The sequence below is a fragment of the Oreochromis aureus genome, linkage group 11 (assembly GCF_013358895.1).
Source record: "Oreochromis aureus strain Israel breed Guangdong linkage group 11, ZZ_aureus, whole genome shotgun sequence".
Lineage (NCBI taxonomy): Eukaryota > Metazoa > Chordata > Actinopteri > Cichliformes > Cichlidae > Oreochromis > Oreochromis aureus.
In genome coordinates this window covers 16,788,785-16,810,915 of record NC_052952.1, presented here as the reverse complement: position 1 = coordinate 16,810,915, position 22,131 = coordinate 16,788,785, and the positions used below count along the sequence as shown (strand labels likewise).

The window sequence follows — 22,131 nt, the reverse complement described above, 5'->3', positions numbered from 1 at the left end:
GGTTTGTGATTATTTCAACTTCAACTGTGACATTTGAACTCGAGTTTGGATAGATGAGTGGCTGGCGCTCCACACACTTCAAACCTCTTCGATCACTAAAGGCACACTCCATTTCAGGGTGCTTGATTATATATACTTGTGGCAATGGGACTGAAAACACTTGAATTCAATGAAGTGCGGCCCGATACTTTTATCCATAGAGTTCATGTTTAACGAAGCAACTGCATAACACTAGGTACAAATTTTTTAGGAGCACAGAAGACTGATATCCACTTATAACACAAATTCCTAGGTATTTGTAAGATTCAGCAAGAGTAATATTGATAACATATGTCTTAATTGCTAAACCTAACCCTTGCTAAACAAACAGCAATGCCTTGGATTGTATCAAATTTTCACTGGCAGACGACGAGGAGCTGAGAGAGAGTCGACCCAAACGTGGGAGGGGAGGTCTGAGACCAGGCTTTGAAGTCTGTGAGTAACTGCTGTTTGGACCTTTTCAGCCACTGGTCACATAAACGAAAATCATATCCTTCCAGAGTCTGGTCAAGTCTGTGCTAGCAGATGGCGAGAAACAGAGACAGAATGGACCCAAACACAGACACTAGAGATGGAGCTGTAATTGAAAGTGAGCCTTTATTCATGGCTGAGAGAAACAAACAAAAAGCAAAATGGGGACAAAGACTAAGCTAACAAAACCTAAACTGGGAAGCAACTAAAAAATAGGAAACTAAGACCTCAAAACCCAAGACGTAAAACCTAGAACATGAAAAACTTGGGACTTGGAAACACAAAGGGAGTTAATGACAAATAAGTGCAAATATCATAGTGTTGCAGTCCCAATGCCAATATGATGATTCTTCATTGGTCCTGCTTTGAAATACAAAACTTTAAAACTTTGCCTCATGAAAGGTAATAAATCAGTCTTCAAGACACCCTCGATATCAAGGGTGGGGGCCTTAAGGGCCAGCGTCCAACAGGTTTTAGATGTGTCCTTGATCCACCACAGCTGATTTAAATGGCTAAATTATCTCTTCAACATGTCGCGGGGCGTTTATCAATATGCGTACTTGTGCGTACTTGCGTTCTCATGTACTCATGATACGTCATCAGTCGGAGACCAAGTACTGTTCCAATTCGAAGTACGCATCACGCCGAGAACGCGAAAAAGTCCCGGATGTGTTCTCGATCCGCCCATTTTATCGAGCATGCATCGGTGTAGACTTGGGACAGCTATATATCCCAGAATGCATTTCGTCCAAAACTCAACAGCGGACTCCCGGCACATCGTCCCCCCCTCCCGCTCGCGGACTTCTCACTACTCAGGTTAAAGAAACCCCAGCAGCTGTCTATAGTATTGAGCGTCCACTAGAATAGAAATAAAAGCATTCTAACATCTCACCTGCTTGTTTTTATTAAGGTATGTACACGTATGTACATGTACACTATTTTTATTAATAGAGGTTTCACTACTGAGGTCAAAAATGATATATAAGTCACTTAGATCACTTCTAAATGTTAATGTTTGGTTTATTTCAGTGTTTTATTTGTTCCTGAGTAAACCGGTTTGGCTGTGATTACAGTTAAGCTTCATAACATGTTACTCACAGTTAAATTAGGAGGGGACGGCAGTAAAAACTCCGGACCTGTGACATCATCACGTACGCTGGTGTTCCGACTGTACAAATCACGAGTCCGTGCTCGCGTACTTGAAAATTGAGAAACGGCCCACGAGTCCGTGCTCGCGTTCTCGGCGGGTACTTACTCCCGTGCGTTCTCGGCGAGTACGTACTCACCGAGCACGCGAGTACGTACTGGCGTACTTGGGCATTGATAAACGGCCTTGAAGTTCTCGTGGCCTGTTAATGAACTAATCATGTGATTCAGGTGTGCTGACCCAAGGTGATATCTAAAACCTGGGGAACTCCGGCCCTTGAGGCCTGGAGTTCCACACCCCTGCTTTATATGAAGTAAAACACTCTCAGGAAAATTCTGACTATAAAGTCACTGTAATTTCTTTGTAAAACATGCTGCTGACAAAAGGTGAAAACATGATGGCTCACTACAGTAAAGCTATGTTATTAAAAATGAAACATCAGTATCCGGAACATATTCACAGAGGAAGAAGACCCACATGCAAGACACACAGAGGCTGGGTCAAAAATCAAAATCTCTAGTCAAGAAGAGGAAGTGAACAATAAAAGCAGTTCACAAAACAGTCCACATGGGGTCATGCATACAGAGACCAAAATGAAATGTTAGTTTAAAAAACCCCCAAAACTTAAAGCAGTGTGGCAAGGTACAAAATGAAGGTCATGTTACGCTGTGTGGGGAGGGCAGAGTTATGGGGCAAATATTGCTGGACTAAGGTAAAGGAACAGCAATGCTAGGAACTGAACTGGGCAATGATGTTACGTCTGACACTGAATCCCTGAGGCTTGTGTTAAGCAAAGGGGGCGTGTCCAAATGAAGCTGTCGAGAGATAAATGAGGCCCCGTTTCTCTGAAATGACTGCCTTGTTATGTGATTCGAGCTGTTTAAAATGCCGCGATTTGTTTTTTTCTTAGACTGGATCTGAGGTGATTCTGAGGCTCATCACGAAATTGCAAAGAGATTTTAAACAGATTATGGAGCCACTAAAAAGGTGAAAAACATCAGCAGTAAGGGAGCATTTTGATACAACATCTCACAATGATAACATATATCTTAAATCAATCCCAGAGAGGATTTTACAGCACCTCATATGGGTATTCTGCAATTTGATTCCGCATTTATATATCGACTGGTATGTAGCCCACATGTAATATCACAGCAGGGGTGCTGTACATCAAATGACCAGCAGATGTCAGTACTTCCAAATTAGCTGTTGATTGGTGCTTCATGTAATCTGCCTTTTGGCAAAGAGAAAAGGCAAACTATAATGAGAACTGGGCATATTCTTGGAAACACTAACCAAGAAAATACACAGGAAACCACCAAACAGACAGGACAGACACCTATAGGGAGGCTGCAAAAAAAGACAGAAGGAAACTAAGGACTTAAATAATCAAGTTCAAGTTCAAGTGGCTTTTATTGTCATTTCAACCATGTACAGTGGTACAGTACAGAGTAAAATGAGACCCTGGTGCTACATATGACATATAACGGACAAACACAGGACTACATGAAGTGCAATGTGCAAAAATTTTAAAAATAAACAGGACAAGACAGACACAAGACAGTGCAATGAAAATGTGCAAAATGCTGAGTAACTTGGTGTGTGTGTGTGTGTGAGAGAGAGAGAGATACTGCAGATAAGTGCTTGGTAGTGACGTGTATGAAGGTGCGCATGTGTGTGTGTCATTCCAGTCACTGAGTGTTCAGGAGTCTGACAACTTGGGGGAAGAAACTGTTCCGTAGTCTGGCAGTGATGCTCTGGTACCTCTTTCCAGAAGGCAGGAGTGTGAAGAGTGTGGGTCCTCCACAATGCTGGTGGCTTTGCGGATGGAGAGGGTGTTATAAGTGCCCGTGATGGTGGGAAGAGAGGCTCCAATGATCTTCTTCGATCCGATACGGTGCAGACAGTGATGCAGCTGAACTAAACACAATGCACACAAGAGTCTACCAAAATAAGACAGGAAACAACTAGAGACAGACCCAGATTGTAGACACATAAACTTGAATTTTGTGTAAACACAGACATGTGTGTGACAGGGAGACCAGACAACCACAGAGACAGGGCAAAAAGTAGACATGGAGACATGACCAGGGCCAAAGATAAATAATAATGGAAAATTAAATAATGGAAATTAAGGAGAGATCAAAAAGATTACAGACTATGAATTAAGCATGAAACTATAAACTAGACACAAACAAAAGGTAAGTCAACACTGAGACGATCTTTTATCATGGCAACTATTTGCCATCGTGGCAGATGGCCGCCCCTAAGTGAGCTTGGTTCTGCCGGAGGTTTCTTCCTGTTAAAAGGGAGTTTTTCCTTCCCACTGTCGCCAAATTGCTTGCTCACAGGGGGTCATATTATTGTTGGGTTTTTCTCTGTATGCATTATTGTAGGGTCTACCTTACACTATAAAGCGCTTCGAAACAACTGTTGTTGTGATTTGGCGCTGTGTAAATAAAACTGAATTGAACTGAGACAAAGACAGGCACTACAGAGACAGAGAGAAATGACAGACTGGCAAGACTGAAGGAAATGCAAAGTAGCACAGGGATGGACACTGATTTGAGCGGGGAATCAAGGAAAAGGGGAAGACTGTTTCTGAACCACGGAGGGGGGCTAAGGGTACATCTTTCACCATCTTACAATGCTGTGATTACAACCATTCCCCAACTCTCTGTGAATGGTACTCATGGCCATTGACTGATGATCATTGGTCAGGGTTTATGACAATTTGCATATTGATGATCATGAAACTGACCTCAACCCAGTGTTTGTCAGTGGTGCTAGTTTCTGTCATTTTGCAAATATATTGTTTTTAAGGTCAGGGAATCTCTGCAGTCAGCTGAGACAGAAGAAGTCAATTGGATGAGTGACAAAATTTTTCTCCCACTGAAAGCGCTACATCGAAATGAACAGAATCAACTTTTTGGGAAAGTACCGTAAATCCCGGACTACAGAGCGCACCTGATGAAAAGCCGCATGCTCTAATTGTAGAAAGAAAATCAATTTTGTACTTGTACAGGCTGCACCGGATTTTAAGCCGTATGCGTTTCACTTGCAATATGAGATATTTACGCAGAAATATTACACGTGAGGATTCTTAACGTTTAATTTAATCCATAAGGCAACATAAACATGGTAACATAAACGTTATGGTAACATACAAAAATACATACTGCAAATGCTTTTTTTCCTCGAACGGCGCCTGGTAACACGGCTACCTTTAAGTATACGTACGTATCGGTAACACACAAATTACGTTGCTTATGGTTTTTTTACGGAACAGTGCACAAACAACATTACAACGTCTCTTAACAACCGGTAAAAATATATACCGTATATATACTACTTATCAATTTTATTGGTCTACTGTTACCAGGCAAAATGTTTTTGGCCACATGAAAAAAAATATGCATTAGCCGCACGTCAGTATAAGCCGCAGTGTTCACAGTGTGGGAAAAAAGTAGCAGCTTATGACCCGAAAACTACGGTAGATTATGCGTTTATAAAAATGAGTTAATAACATACGTTTAGAAAACGTGTTATAAAATATAAACAGTGTTTATAAAATATGAATTTCTCACAAAAGGTTTCACAAAGCACAAGTAATCCTGTCACTCATAAGCCATCTGCAGAGAGTCTGTACACAGGTAGCACCAATTAACCAAAAATTAAGTAATCACTACACTTAATTTTTCCCTTCATAAGAACCATGTGGCCGTTGACAATGTATGAGGTCTCACTCAATTATGCCAATCGACTAGAAAGGGCTAGTGAGCTCCTATGTTAAGAGGTGGCTCGGACTTCCCAAATGCCTCAGCAGCGTTTGACTCTATAGCGACGGGATACTGTCATTGCCTATCCCTAGCCTGGTAGAGGAGTTTAAATGTGCAAAAGTGAGGCTTGAGATGTCACTCACGGACTCCCGGGACCCCATAGTGAGAGGCACTGCTCCCACCCTAGCAATGGGGAAAAAGTGGACCCCAGCCACATCTGTGCTACAGGCCAAATCTGCTCTTTTCCCACAGGGATCGTAACAACTACTCTGTGACCAGACCTCGTCCTTTGGTCTAACTCCCAAAAACTTGCATACGTCATTGAGCTGACGGTACCATTGGAGGAATTGAGGAAGCATTTGAGCGTAAGAAGCTGCGGTATGCCAACTTGGCAGCTAAGGCTGAGGACAGAGGCTGGAGGATCAAGGTGCGCCCGCTGGATGTGGGGTGCAGGGGCTTTGTTGCCAGTACAACAGCAAAACTGCTTAGAGAGATTGGGATCAGAGGACAAGCGCAACGGCAGGCTATAAGGGAATTAGCTAACACTAGTGAGAGGACCAGTCACTGGCTATAGCTAAAAAGGGCTGACATCACTTGGGCAGCTAAGGCAGTCAGCTAACCACGAGAGAAAAGAAAATATTCCGCTCTTCTCCCCTCTGCTCTTCTTCCCTTTTCTGGGAGGCAGTGGGGAGGTAGAGCGTACAGCCCGATCCGGCGGGGAGGTGTGGGAAGCCAGATCGGGCGCCCCCCTTCCGGCTCTCCTCTCTGCTCTCTCCTATCTTGTCCCTTTTGTGTTACTTCTCTCTATCAGTATTATTTCTCAGTTGCAGTGAATAGATAGGAGAAAATAAACTGTAGAAAACTAAACAGAAGAAAGAAGAAGAGAAATAACAATTTAACATAAACCAGTGACACACTCCAGGGCCTGATCAACCCTGACAGGGCCTCCTTGGATGAGGGTGTCTAGTGATAATGGCCGAAACACTCGATGAATCCAAGGTCCACTACTGATGATGTGTCCCAAATCTTAATATGATAATCTAGATCAGATCTCTAATCCCCCCCAAAAAATGGCAGATTAGCTTGGGTAAAAGACCGAAAGTTGAGGCACACAATGATGTGTGCTGCTGGTAAAGTTTCTGGGCTGCCTTTCCTCATAACAGCCATCCCTCAAGATTCTCGCCATTTTAAAGCAATGCATTATCAGGGACTATAACATCTAGTCCTTTTACTGAATCATTAATCAAATAAAGCATGAATATATGTGAATGCTAGACAGAAAGCACTTAAGCATAGAAGAAAGTGCTTGTGTGAATGGGTGTATGAGTCATGTTAAAGTTCTTTGAATGCTCCGGGAGAGTAGGAGAGCGCTATATAAGAATCAGTCCATTTACCATTTACGAATCATAAAATATGATTGAGATGGGTAACAAACAATTCATTCAAACATTTTATGTATATTCATATATTGTGTATTTAAATGTCTTTAATAAATCATAAATGAAGCTTTGTGACCAGTGAAAAAGAAAACTTAAAATAATTAGAACCCTTTTCTTAAATCATAGTTAAGAGTTCCACATATGCCTATAACAGAGCAGGTATCTTATTTGATCTCACCTCAATTTAACAGTAACATGCAACACACACTCTATTCACAACCTATCTGAATAAAAAAGGTCTTTTGCTCTGTTGAATATTATCAATTGTAAGTTTGAAGTTAAAGTTGAAATTTTACTGAATACTGAAGGTCTTCACCGTTCAAGCAATAAACAGCAATGAATTCAGTCTCAGCACAAATGAAGATTTAATGTTCAAAAACAGGTCTACAGTATTGACACATCTGTTTAGAAATCAGGAAGTGGTAGGATTACATTGATACATGCGCAGTTAACATTCTGGGAAACAATAGTGCAACCTTTAAAGTATGAAAACAAAGAGAAAGCATCATATTAGTTGATTAAAAAATGCTTGAAGCTAACTGTCGAGAAAAAGCCATTCCCCTCTTTATATGTTGATACTTCTTCATATTCACTTTGTGTTTTGCAAGCGTGTCACAGCATGTCTTTATCCTGTCTTCTTTCTCTCACCCCAACCGGCCGCAGCAGATGGCCCCGCCCCTCCCTGAGCCTGGTTCTGTCGGAGGTTTCTTCCTGTTAAAAGGGAGTTTTTCCTTCCCAGTGATGCCAAATTGCTTGCTCATAGGGGGTCATATGATTGTTGGGTTTTTCTCTGTATCTATTATTGTACAATTTACTGTGCAATATAAAGCGCCTTGAGGCGACTGTTGTTGTGATTTGGCGGTATATAAATAAAATTGAATTGAATTGAATTGCATGTAAAAAAAAGAATGTAACCATTTGACTTTGTGTCACGGCCGGGTGGCCAACACAGGGGAATGGACTCGGGCGCAGACAACACTCCGAGACGCAGTGTGAATGTAACGCGATTGTTTATTGCAGAAAACAAGGTGTGACACACAGTGGGGAGTAGTTAATCGCAAAAAAACAAAAACCATGAATTAAGAGCGAGAGGCACTAATATAACCTCTGGAGGAAATTAAAAAACAAATGCTAGAATAAACTATGAACTTCAATGATACTGAGGAGCACAGGTCACTAGAGTTACGCTATGAAAATATTCACAATACTTTCTGTGGAGCGCCAAACACTAACACTATGAAAACAACTCAAACATTTCTATGGCAAGCAATGAACTAGTATATACTAAGATTTAACTAGACAGCGCTAAGAAAGGCACAACAATGTAAACCGTGACCATGAGCTATGAACAAGAATTGTGCTGTGGGAGAGTCCAGTGAATTAGTCTCTTGTCGTCAGGGGCAGCAGCCAGGGAACCTGACACTGGGTATTTTCCAGAGCTGGAACCCTGTACTGCAGGGCAAGGGAGGATTGCAAAGCGGGGCTCCCTGAGCCACTGAAACAAGGAAGACAGGGATTAAAAAGAGCTCCAGGTGTAGATCCAGAGATGGGTAGTAATTAGTAACAGTCTTACGTGGTGCAGGGGGAGGCAAAGCGTAGGGGGAAGGAAAGGGTCCGGGTGAGGCATGAGTAATGGCCGAAAACACTATTCCGTAGCAAGCTGGGCAGTTAGGCAAGCAGGTGCGTGAAATGAAGATGCTATGAGCAGACCAGCGGCTGTATGAAGACAGGTTTATGTCGGTGAGGTCCTGGCATCCGACAGACTACTGAGAACAGAGGAAAACAAGGTTAGTACAAATGAGGATCTCTGACTGTGAAGCCTTCACTAACGAGGGTTAGTTGACGTTCTGGCGATGAGTGTTTGAGAGCGCTGGTCGTAAGAGTCTGCAGCCTAATTACTCACAGTTGTGAGTGATTTCACCCATTGCCTGAAAAAAAAGAAGAAGAAAATACAGGTTTAAAATATATATGTATGATTTTAAGTTAAAGCAAAGGAACAAAGGAGAGAAACAGAAAGGAACGGGAATAGGTGAGAAAACACAATAGGCTGGAAAACTTCAAAGATGGGAAGTAAAACAAAACATGAGACACAAGGAACTTTCGAAAACTACTAAGAAGAAAAACAAAATGCATAATGTGTATCTTAATCTACATTAATTTCTAAGAGGAAATAAGGGGGAAGTGAAATAAACCACTGCAGAAGGACTCCTGAAAACCTAACACAACTTATTCAGTCAGAATTTTTTACTTGCATTTCATTTTTATAACGTTTAAAAATATGTAGAGTATGATAAAATTGTGAATGTAGATAATGCTGACAAGAGTTACAAGACAAGCAATAACATAACATGGATATTTAACGACATTAATTTGTTATATCTCACCTTCAGCATCTTCACCTGATGAAAACATAGGAAAGAACAGAACATAAGATATCATTTTACATTTAATATCAAAACCACCAACAAAAAAAACATGAAATCATTGTTAGACAATGACAATGAGGCGTTTGTGCACGGAAAGTTAGACCATCTCTGAAGTGAGTGAAGTACCAAAGACTTAAAACGCCCTTTGGCCTTTAATCAGAATGACTTAAATAATCTCAAGACCTGTGTGGATGTACAATTCCAAAAAGATATTGGATTAAAAAAAACAAACAAATGAACAAAAAACAAGACAAAACAAAATGCCTGCATAAATGCATATCTAATGCTCCAAACTGTAAATTGAAAAAAAAAAAAGATTTTTTTTTCTCACCTGCGAGATAATCTGGAAAGCCTGTTCCACATGCTGTGAGAAATGAAAACAATCATTATATTGTTATCATATATGATGACAGGCTCAGAAACCAAATGCATCTGATCCAAAATATTTTTCTACTTACGTTCCTTCTTGATTTTGAAGCTCTGCAATACGGTTCCTTAAACAGAAAAATATACATATATTAAAGAGCGTACTGTAGAACTGATGAGAGGAAAAATGTCTCCTCCTTGTTAACAGAAAGCTTGATTCTCTATAAAATGATTCACTTGTATTTTTTTGCCATGAAAATGCAGAAGATGCCAAAGAGCAGAGCTGTACCAATCCCCACTACAGCAGGAATGATGATGTGATTATAGTTCTCAATACCTGGAAAGAGAGTTTATATTTGTTTTTTTTTGCTTCTTTACAATACAGACAACCTCAACATCCAGAATGCATTCAGTTATCTAAACATACTTGTAATAGTGATGTTAACATTTTCTTAACCATGCAAAGTTAAGGTGAAACAACAATTTGGAAGTAAACTACTCACGTTTTACACTGAGTGTGAAAGTTGCAGATGATTTCAGCCCTCCATTAAATGCAGCCGTGCATGTCAGCTCTCTGTTATCATCCTTCTCCTCAGGAATAAATGTCAGGATGGACTGTGTCTCCCAGTTGCCAGAATGAATTCATCTATGGAACATAATGATCCCTTCTGTCTTCCAGTTCCATGTAAGTGTAGGTACATCAGTTGGACAGGTGTGCATGACTGAACAGATGACAATGTAGGGCTCTCCTTGAGTGGCTGCCATTGGTTGGACCAATGTAGGCGTTGGAGGCTCAGCTGAAAATGAAAAAGGCAGACATAAAGTAAGAGGCAAAGTGATTTAATAGAAAACTGGTATAGATGTTTGAAGTCATGGAAGGTTGGTGACATACTGAGCATGTTCAACTCGACGCAGTCTTCAACAAAGGAGAACATGTCCTTGGTGGGTTCATTGCCTTCTGTTCGCACTAGTTCAACTCTGAAACAGAAAGGGCCATTGTCGTGATCTCTAACAGGAGTTATTTCTAAGGTGCAGTTTTTCTGACCCAGCTCTCCCAAAATCTTTGTTCGGCCCTTAAAGTTGTCCTTAATCAGTGTAGCATCACTATGAAAGATGTTGTTTCCTTTAGTATCTGGTGTTTTGCCTTTATAGTGCCACATCGCTCTGAGTCTGGACATGGGCAGGTTTCCTCCAGTATGGGAGAATGAACATGGTACCACAACACAGGATGTAACCAGAGCGTCAATGCTTTTTACAACAATGGCCTTCCATTCATCACTGGACACGGAGCTACAGATGGCTGAAAGAGAATTAAGGGAATGTCACTGAAATAATGACCTCTGATATTTCTAATAAAGGTATACAGAGTTTGTAAAACAATTTTACATAAAGAGGTGACTCATTATGTTACCTGCAAAAAGCAGACAAGTTATCATAAACTTTGCTTCATTGTCCATGCTACCCAGGGGTCCTGTAAAACCATGCAGGATTTTTCCATGAAGAAAAATACAAATAAATAAATAAATGCACCAAAATCACTTCAATACATGGAAATTACAACACAGTTTTAGAAATTAGAAAACTTTTTAAATACATTTATATTAAAAACAGGCATAATTAACATTCTCACATGTACTATTATATTGCTGTTTATATTTTGCCTGTACTATTTGTCTCTGAAAGCAGCAAATCTCTCACTTCCCAGGTTCCCTGTATTTCTACCTTTAATGTTTTTGCCATCATAAGAAAGTATCAGGGGTTCCTAAAGTCCCCAATCACTATCTCAGGCTTCATTAAAAAAATATAGAAAGAAGCTCATGCCAGAAGTACTGTAAATACTTTGACATCATTCAGTGTCGCGAATTTCTTGGTAAATTACATAGGCTACAATACTGTGCATAAGTGTTGGGCCACCGTTCATTTCATTATGTGTTGCTGGGAAAATGGGAAATAAATAGTGGTTTATTGAAATATACAAACAAAACTAGAAATACAATATGTAAAGCAAAAATAGAGTTTTATAATTGCAACAAATTTAACGTCAATATTTGGTATGACCATCTTTATTCTTGAACACAGCCTGAACTCCCTTAGGCAAGCTTTCTTGAAATCTCTTTAAGTACTCCTCAGCAATAGTTCTTCAGCACAATTCACAATAATTTCTTTTGAGTGCTCCAGTAGATTTTCATAATGTACAGGCTGTGATCAGCTGACCTGCTGCTCTTTGTGGATTTATATGCCTGAATTCAAGATGTAAGCCAATGCTTCTTGAGGTGTCCTGGATTTCCATTTTCCACACTGACAGTATACTTTTTATACTAGACGGCCACTGTGCACCAGTCACACACACCGTTTTTTTTTTTTTTTTTTAAACTTTAAATCCACCATAGTAAAGCATACTAACTAGGGCTGCCACAAACGATTATTTTGATAGTCAACAAGTCACTGATTATTTTTGCGATTAGTCGACTAATCAGATCAGCATCCATTGGACGTAAAAGGTGCAGCTTATTGCACCAGCATGCATCTGCTCTTATATAACTATAATTAGATAACAGCTTGAAGTGTTTAAGGTATGTGCTAACTAGGGATGGGTATCGTTTAGGTTTTATCCGATACCGGTGCCTAACCGGTACTTTTGAAACGGTGCCGGTGCTTAAACGGTGCTCAAACCGGTGCTTAAAGAATGGAGAACACAAAATTGGTCCAAAAACCTCTCATGTTCAGCTGTTTTTTTTGTAAAAAGATAACAATGTTAGCCTTTTCTGCAGCTATAGGGCATATATGGTATCACTCTTGCCTGGAAGCAGTGCCTAAACAATGGAAAAAACACAAACTTTGTCCAAAAACCTCTCATGTTTAGCTGTTTTTTTTGTAAAAAGATAACAATGTTAGCCTTTTCTGCAGCTACAGGGCATATATGGTATCACTCTTGCCTGGAAGCAGTGCTTAAACAATGGAAAAAACACAACTTTGTCCAAAACCTCTCATGTTTAACTGTTTTCCACTTTTCTTTGGTCATTTTAGCCTTTTGGCCAGGGTGAAGGGAGTATCTGCCATCAAACAAGAAGACAGCCGCATGTAACTACGACAGTGTTTGCTAGTTCACCTTACATGCATTAATGTAATAATGTGGTTAGCGTACTCAACGTTAATTACACACGAACAACATGAAGCTACTCACGCAGAGGAGAACGGCTGCTGCTGCCATCATCATCCGTCATCATTTCTGCTACACTGACAGGGCTAGGGGCCAGGACTCTACTCTTCGGGTTTTTGGGGGATGTTGCTAACTCCGGGTCCGATAACAGGCACCACACCCGCAGTAGATGTGCACGGTGTGAGGTCTCGCGGCAAGCTATCAAACACGGCGCATTTCTCGGCTTTAAAAAAAAAAACGCTATGCGTCGCCAGGTGTTTGATCAGATTTGAGGTGTTACCTCCTTTGACAGTATCACAGTATCAGCTTAAAGCACTTGTTGCAGGCTGCTGAGTTTGCATCTTTTGCTGTGAAGTACAGCAAGACTTGTGACCGCTTCGCCTTGGGCATTTTTAATCTGTAGCTCTGCTCTAAAAGGACGTACGTACCTGGCCCCGCCTACTATCCTCGGAAACGTAAAATGATTGGCTAGAATTGGCTCAGGAAAAAAAAAGCACCGAAATAAAGCACCGAAATGTGCGCTGCTTTTCGGTCTGGTTACTACCGTTTATGTCAGAACCGGACACCGGTACCCATCCCTAGTGCTAACTAAAAATAAAGACAACATGATAGCTTTTTAAACTTTTAATGAAATTTGCAGATTGTCTCGGTGGAGTTAAATAAACTTAGCCGTCTGCCTCTTGCTATATAAAATTTAAGAGGACACTGGAGTAAATTCTACCATATCACATTTCTGTTTAATCAGTTTTGCCTTTGATGTTTGCTCAGCTGTGTGAAAACAATAACTTTAATCTTAGCCAAACCGATTTATTCAGGAACAAATCAAACACTGAAAAAAGCCAAACAATAACAATTTTAAGTTAGCTAAGTGACTTATATATCATGTTTAAACCGAGTAGCGAAAGCCCGTGGGGGGGTCTGAAAATGATGTGCCGGGAGTTCGCTGTTCTCATCGGCTCTAGTGACCCTCGTCTCCGAAAACGTCGGAGCACTTTTGCAAATATGTGATGTCTTGATAAATCGAGCAGATATTTGAAGTTTACACAGCTACATCCTCGCCTGGAAATATCTTAAAAGTTTATTTTGTGACCCAGAAAGAGTAATATTAAAACTAAGTAGCTGCCGCCATTGTTGGAATCTGGAGTTGGCTGGGCCGCACTATGAATTCTGGGATGGGCTGGGCCATGAAGGATACACCCGACCCATCCTTCAAATCTGGGGAAATGAAGGTCGCATTTGTCGGCTGCATTTGGAGGAGTCTTCGAATTTGGACAGCCTTTGTTGCATTGCTGTCACATAATCGGCCTATAAATGCGGCCTCTGAAGGATGCGGCCTCTGGATTTGGACACCGCTACGATACCGGAGACTGCTTCCTCTTCTTTGGGGTTTAACGGCAGCTGGCATCCTTGTACATGCATTGCTGCCATCTTCTGTTTCAGTCCGGTATTACACTCTTAAATCCTACTACTTATTCTGGGGGCGATCGTGGCTCAAGAGTTGGGAGTTCGCCTTGTAATCGGAAGGTTGCCGGTTCGAGCCCCGGCTCGGACAGTCTCGGTCGTTGTGTCCTTGGGCAAGACACTTCACCCGTTGCCTACTGGTGGTGGTCAGAGGGCCCGGTGGCGCCAGTGTCCGGCAGCCTCGCCTCTGTCAGTGCGCCCCAGGGTGGCTGTGGCTACAATGTAGCTTGCCATCACCAGTGTGTGAATGTGTGTGTGAATGGGTGGATGACTGGATATGTAAAGCGCTTTGGGGTCCTTAGGGACTAGTAAAGCGCTATATAAATACAGGCCACAGGCCATTTATTCCTGCGTCTTTCAGGATCTTACAAAGCTTCAAACGACGCGTCGACTATTAAATTAGTCGTCGATGATTTTGATAGTCGAAGTAATCGTGACTAGTTGACTAATCGTGGCAGCCCTACCTGTTTATCCGGCATTACCTGTAGAGTATATTCATTGGACCTTTAAATAACACAGTTAGTCTAGCTCAGTTTGTTTTTGCAGCAGGTTTCACAATATAAAAAACATAATGTCATTCAATCTATCAATCAATTTATTTATAAGCGCATTTAAAAACAACACAGGTTGACCAAAGTGCTGTACATAGTTAAAAAAAAAAAAAAAAATTCTACAGACCTGATATCTGATTTAAAAACATGAGGACTTACCTGCAAGCTTTAAATTTCCAGTTTTTCAAATCCCACCGAGGAGTCCTTACCTTCAGGGAAACAGAGACAAAACAAAGACATGGACAGGACCAATTAACAACAAAGACAACCTATAATAGAAATACTGATAAACTAAAAGCACAAGCAAGCAGAACTAGTAAACATAACACAAACAACATAATAATGAACAAACAAGACTCAAAACTCTATTAACAACAAACACTGTGTAAACGACCCAGGGACGCTAGCACACACACAGTTTGTGTGTTTTCGGATGTTTGTTGCACTTGAAATTACCTGCAACTTAAACATCCTTTACTCTTTTGTAGCGCTAGCTCAAATTCAAATTTTATTTGTGACATTTACAATAATACACAGTCCGACATGCAGTGAAATGCTTATTGCTGTGCGAGTCCCGAAAAGAATGAACTTCAACAATACTGAAAACAAACAAACAAACAAACAAAACCGACTTTAACCCCTGGCTACGGCACACGGTTTTGCCTTTTTGATCTCTTTTTATGCGACATCCCCTGGTGATTAATAAACAAACAGGACTGCGTATCATGTGTTACTGTTTAGGCTTAAATCGGCTCGCAGTGACGTGAAAAATTCCCTAAACCTTTCTCTCCACTTTATTCCAAACTAAACCTTTTTTCTACAAGCTGCGTGAAAAATTTGATTTGTGAAAATGAAGGAACGGGCTGCTGCCAGTGCTTCATGGCCGGTCCATCAGCCCCAAAGTGCGCCTGTCCACCGGGAAAATGCCCGGTTTGCCAGATTACCAGTCCAGCCCTGCCTCGGTCCGAGCATGGCTAACATGTAGACCTAAAGTATCGCCTTTCGGCTCAACTCTCGCTTCATCACGACAGACCGCTACTGCTCATGATCGAGGTGGTCACTTTCAACCTCAGCACAAAACTTAAACACAAAGCTACCGTCCCACAGTTCATACTCTGATCTATTCTATTGTCATTACAGTGCTGTTTTACCTGCTTATCCTCAGTTGTTTGTCTCTGCAAATCGCTGACATCATCTCTGACTCTTTCAGGAGGATTTTCAATCCTTCCAGCTGGAACCACCCACTTCACTGGAATACTAGAAAGAAGGACAGTGTCTTACTAACATACAAAAACATGACCAGGATAAAATGGCGGATACAAAAAATCCTTCACTGGAAATGGGACAGGGCCGTTTCTAACTTTTTTGAGGCCCTGTGCAAGATTCTGTTTGGCAGCCCCTATTTAACACTACACACGCGGGTTACAACTCTTAAAGATGATCTGTGGTGATGCATCAGTGAGTTACACTTTAAGAAGAAAATGAGCTGGATATGTGAATCTAAAATTGAAAGAAATATTTTTCATGTTCATCCAGCTATTCAGTAAATTCAGTGTCCTGCTATTTATAGTTTAATTATTTGATATGAGATGTTTGTTATCCTATTACATAAGTATTCCTCACATATCAATCAGATGCTACACAGTATAATTCTACTGACGACAGGACACAGAGACGAGGACAGACTGAAGACAAAAAGAAGAACTAACATATAACAAGAAATCAAGAGCTATAACTAACAAACTCAGGGTTACTTAAACATAATATACTCAGGAACAAGAACATAATTAATTTGTGAATTTAAAGACTATTTATTATAAGTACATAAAAAATTCAAAATACTGAGTCAAAGGCAGCAGCTGAGTATAAACAATGAATTACAATCAATTAGAATGGACAATGGCAGCAAATGAACGGAGGGAAGTACAGAAAGACCAGAGATTACAGAATAAATCAGGAAATTAAGTCAACCTTTACCTAGAGGATTTTATAAAGTCACAGAATCAACAATGTCTAAGAATTTTGGTTTCTTAATTGCAGTTAGAGTGTGATTTAGAGAGTGGCTAGTAAAGATAAGAAGACATACAAAATGTAAAAAGTCATAATTTGCCCCTAATATTCATTAATAAATAGAAACCATCAAAAAACAGGCACAGATTTTTAGAGTCTTAGTTCCTGTTCTGGCAGGGGCTGTCTCTGGTAATGTCAACATGGATGGCAGGAACAGCATCTGGCACATGTTGGTGAAACATCACAGTACACTGGTGCAGCCATGTCAGCTATTTGACATGCTGGATAGGAAAAGCTGTTCCAGCCTGCTATGCCACCCGGCCCAATGGAGGGTGGAGTATTTATGGAGAGGCTGCCGAGAGGAATGGCAAATGTCACCAGCCAATGAATCCGAGGGCCAGATATAATTGTATCCACGCGTTTGACCAATTGATAAAAACTGATGGTCAAGTGGTGTGCCCTGACGTAGCACTACGGCTTCTGCATTTTGTAATGATTATAAGTAGTTGTAAGCTGATATATTTTCAGTTATCAGTTATAATATTGTAACTGTATTGTCACGGTCCCTCTGACCTTGCTGGCTGAACCTGCCATTTCTGTTTTTTTCCCTATAGCTCCCTGTCTCTCCCTCCCCTATCTGTGTGTTTGTGTGTTTGCCTGTATCCTAGTCTTTGTGCAGCATCGGGGCCTGAGAGGGCGTACTATTTAACCAAATGGCTGGGCTTCAGTCAGCACTGGATTGTCGAGTGACAATAGTCAGTGCTTCTCTGACTGATGCAAGAGGTGAAATTGTCTGATATCTTGTGAAGGTGAAGGAAAATAATTGCTGTGATTTGTTGTGCTCAGGAAACCCCGGAGAGTGTTGGAGGGTCCTGTAAGCGATTCTAAATATTTATTTGGGAGCTGTGGAGAATTTGTGTCAGAAACTGATTATTTGCAGGGGAAGCTGAGATTGTCGCCATGGAGCGATTCACGATTCATTGGGAACTGTTTACACTTTGTTGTTTTTTTAAATGTAATTAACCTTACCATTATCATTCAGTAAGTGACTGGGTCCAGTCTTTTGCTACACAACCTGAAAATTATATCTTGTGAGTCGTGACACTTGCACACAGGATGAGCAGAACCAGTTGTTGGTGCCAAAAAGGACCTAGGGAATTATTTTCCCAGACAGAGCAGGAGCTGGGTGGGAAACATCAGCCTGGGAAGGGTAAAAACAAAATAATTTTTACAAAGTACACTTAAATTGCAGCCCAGAACCCTGTGTGTGTGTGTGTGTACTGTTCCTTAGTCTGTGTAACAGTGTGTGGCAGGGTGTGGTCTGCGGTGCCATTGCAAGGGAGGCAGACGCCTCCCCTGTATATATACATATATATATCCTCGCTCGCCCCTGCGGGCCGTCTATCCTTCAAGCTCGGGTCCTCTAACAGAGGCCTGGGAGGTTGACGGTCCTGCGCAGTATCTTAGCTGTTTCTAGGACTGCGCTCTTCTGGACAGAGATCTCCGATGTTGTTCCCGGGATCTGCTGGAGCCACTCGCCTAGTTTGGGAGTCATCACACCTAGTGCTCCGATTACCACTGGGACCACTGTTACCTTCACCCTCCACATTTTCTCGAGCTCTTCTCTGAGTCCTTGTTATTTCTTGAGCTGTTCCTTCTTCTTGATGTTGCTGTCATTGGGAACCGCTACATCTATCACTACGGCCGTCTTCTTCTGTTTGTCTACCACCACAGGGACCAGGTTTCTTATTATTTGAGTTCTTCCTCAGTTTAACAGTAATATGCAACACACACTGTATTCATATTGTATTTGATCTGAATAAAAAAGGTACTTTACTCACTGTTGAATATTATGTAATTGTAAATTAAATTTAAATTTCACTGAATACTGAAGGTCTTTATTGTTTAAGCAATAAATTCGATCTCAGGACAGATGAAGATTTATTGTTCAAAAATAGGCTTACAGTACTGATACATCTATTTAGAAAACAGGAAGTTGTGGGCTTACATTGCTACATGCTCAGTTAACATTTCTGGCATAAACCAAACATGATAGCGCATCCTTTCAAGCATGAAAACAAAGAGAAAGCATCACGGTGGTTAATGAAAAAGGGTAGAAGCTAATCATTGAAGAAAAAGCTGTTCCTCTCTTCCTTTTTTCTTATAGCTTTTTATATTAAATTTTTGTATTTTTTTTACAATTTTCCTATTATTCATTTATTTTTCCTGAAGCTGATATGCAAATGGGAAGAAGAATGTAACCATTTGAATTTGGTCCCCTTCTTGATTTCATTTAATTGACTGAAAAATAAGAAAATACAGGTTTGAAGTATATATGTGCGATTTTAAGTTCAAGCAAAGGAACAAGATACAGAAACAGAAGGGAACAGGACTATTCTGTTTCTGTCCTTTGAACAAGTAGGCTGGAAGCCTTCAAAGATGGGAAGGAAAACAAAACATGGCACACAAGGAACTTTCAAAAACTGAAAAACAACTAAAAAGAAAAACAAAATGCATAATGTGTCTCTAACTCTACATCAGTTTCTAAGACTTTTGAAACTAGGGGGAAGTAAAATCGACCACTTCAAGGAAGACGCCTGCAAACCTAACTCAACTCTTTGTTTGTGTAAAGATATGATAAAATTTTGACTGTAGATAATGCTGAAAAGTAATTAAGTAATAACATAATGAAGTGCATATTAAAACAGCATTCATTTATCTTATCTCACCTTCAGCGTCTTCCCCTGATGAAACCACAGAAAAACAAGAACAGAAAATGAGATATCATTTTAAATTTAATATCAAAACCACCAACAAAAATAAATCTGCCCTGTTGCTTAAAATGACTGTGAGACCACTGAGGCATTTGTGCTCGCAAAGTTAGCAGTGAAGTCAGTGGAGAACCAAAAACTTTAAAGCCTTTAATCAGAAGGACGTGAGTAATTTAGTTAGAAATGAAAGTTTGAAAACGTGTGGATGTACAATTCCAAATATTTTGCATTAAAAACATCAAAACATGCATGCGTATTTAATGCCCCAAACTGTAAAAACAAAAGAAAAGAAACGTTTTTTTCTCACCTGCGAGATAATCTGGAAAGCCTGTTCCACATGCTGTGAGAAATGAAAACAATCATTATATTGTTATCATATATGATGACAGGCTCAGAAACCAACTGTATCTGATCCAAAATATTTTTCTACTTACGTTCCTTCTTGATTTTGAAGCTCTGCAATGCGGTTCCTTAAACAGAACAAAAAAACGTATATTAAAGAGCGTACTGTAGAACTGATGAGAGGAAAAATGTCTCCTTGTTAACAGAAAGCTTGATTCTCTATAAAATGACTCACTTGTATTTTTTTGCCATGAAAATGCAGAAGATGCCAAAGAGCAGAGCTGTACCAATCCCCACTACAGCAGGAATGATGATGTGATTATAGTTCTCAATACCTGGAAATAGACAGAATTTATGATATCATTAAGAATGCATACAGTCATTGAAAGATACTTTTAATAGTGATATTAACATTTTCTTAATCATGCAACGTTAAGGTGAACCAACATATTGGAAGTGAAGAACTGAAAGGATCTCACGTTTTACGTTCAGTGTGAATTTTGAGGAGGATGTTTTCTTCTCATTAAATGCAGCTGTGCATGTCAGCTCTCTGTTATCATCCGTCTCCTCAGGAATAAATGTCAGGATGGACTGTGTCTCCCAGTTGCCAGAATGAATTAGTCTATGGTATACAATGATCCCTTCTGTCTTCCAATTCCATGTAAGTGTTGGTACATGGGTTGGACAGGTGTGCATGACTGAACAGATGACAGTGTAGGGCTCTCCTTGAGTGGCTGCCATTGGTTGGATCAATGTAGGCTCTGCAGGCTCAGCTGAAAATGAAAAAGTCAGACATAAAGTAAGAGGCAAAGTGATTTAATAGAAAACTGGTATAGATGTTTGAAGTCATGGAAAGCTTGTGACATACTGAGCATGTTCAACTCGACGCAGTCTTCAACAAAGGAGAACATGTCCTTGGTGGGTTCATTGCCTTCTGTTCGCACTAGTTCAACTCTGAAACAGAAAGGGCCATTGTCATGATTTCTAACATCAGTTATTTCCAAACTGCAGTTGTTCTGGCCCAGCTCTCCCAACATCTTTGTTCGGTCCTTAAAGCTGTCCGTAATCAGTATAGGATCCTCATGATAGATGTTTTTTTTTTTTTTCATCTTTTTCATGCCAGATTCCTCTGAGTCTGGATGTAGGCAGGTTTCCTCCAGTATGGGAGAATGAACACGGTACCACAACACAGGATGTAACCAGAGCGTCAATGCTTTTTACAACAGTGGCCTTCCATTCATCACTGGACACGGAGCTACAGATGACTGAAAGAGAATTAAGCGAATGTCATTTATAAAGGTATAGAGCACTTATAAAACAATTGTAAATAAAAAACTGGCTCATTACCTGCAAAAAGCAGATAAGTTATCATAAACTTTGTCTCTTTGTCCATGCTTCTTCTTTGTGTAATTCACTGAAAAAATAAATAAACTGAACAAATTAGCTGTCAAAAGTGAAGCAAGTTGAAAAATATATTCATATGAAAATCAAATAATTAAGATTTTCATATGTATTACTATACTCTCCGTATTTTGTCACTGCCTTGTCATTACCTGTTTTATTTTTCCTTGAAAGCAGCAAATCCGTCACTACCCCCACTAGTTCCTTGTCTTTATATATTTAAACTTTTTGCCATTTGGCAAGAAGGTATCAAGGGTTCTTAGAATCTTCAGTGCAGTGACTATTAAGTATAAAAAAGACTTTCACAGACACGCCCAGGTCAGAGCTTCAACTCTGACAGTATCCCAGAGGAGCTGTACATGCTTTGACATTATTCAGTATTGTCATATTCTTTCTAAGTTACAAAAGCTACAGTATTGCACAACAGTTTTGAGCCACCCTTCATTTCTTTATAGTTTTCTGGAAAAATGGGAAATAAGTGCAAATATTTACTAAATCATGTACAAACACGTGAAAATACAATACACATGGCAAAAATAAGTTTGGTTTTTTTTTCACAATTCTAACAAACTTAAAGTTGATATTTGGTATTAACACCTTTATTCTCCAACATAGCCTGAACTCTCTTATGTAAGCTTTCTTGTTCCTTTCTCATATTTTCAAGACCAATTAAAAAAATTAATCTGGAAGCTTGGAAGCCAAATATTAAGAAAATGAAGGGTGGCTCAAGAATTTTGCATATTACAAAATTCAGCATATAGTGTGATC

General features: G+C 40.1%; 2 pseudogenes; both read right to left on the bottom strand.

Annotated features, from left to right (window-relative positions):
* Positions 1 to 7,741: 7,741 nt before the first annotated feature.
* On the bottom strand, positions 7,742 to 12,887 carry LOC116335481 (annotated as a pseudogene).
* A 7,036-nt stretch (positions 12,888 to 19,923) lies between these two features.
* On the bottom strand, positions 19,924 to 21,548 carry LOC116335421 (annotated as a pseudogene).
* Positions 21,549 to 22,131: the final 583 nt, after the last annotated feature.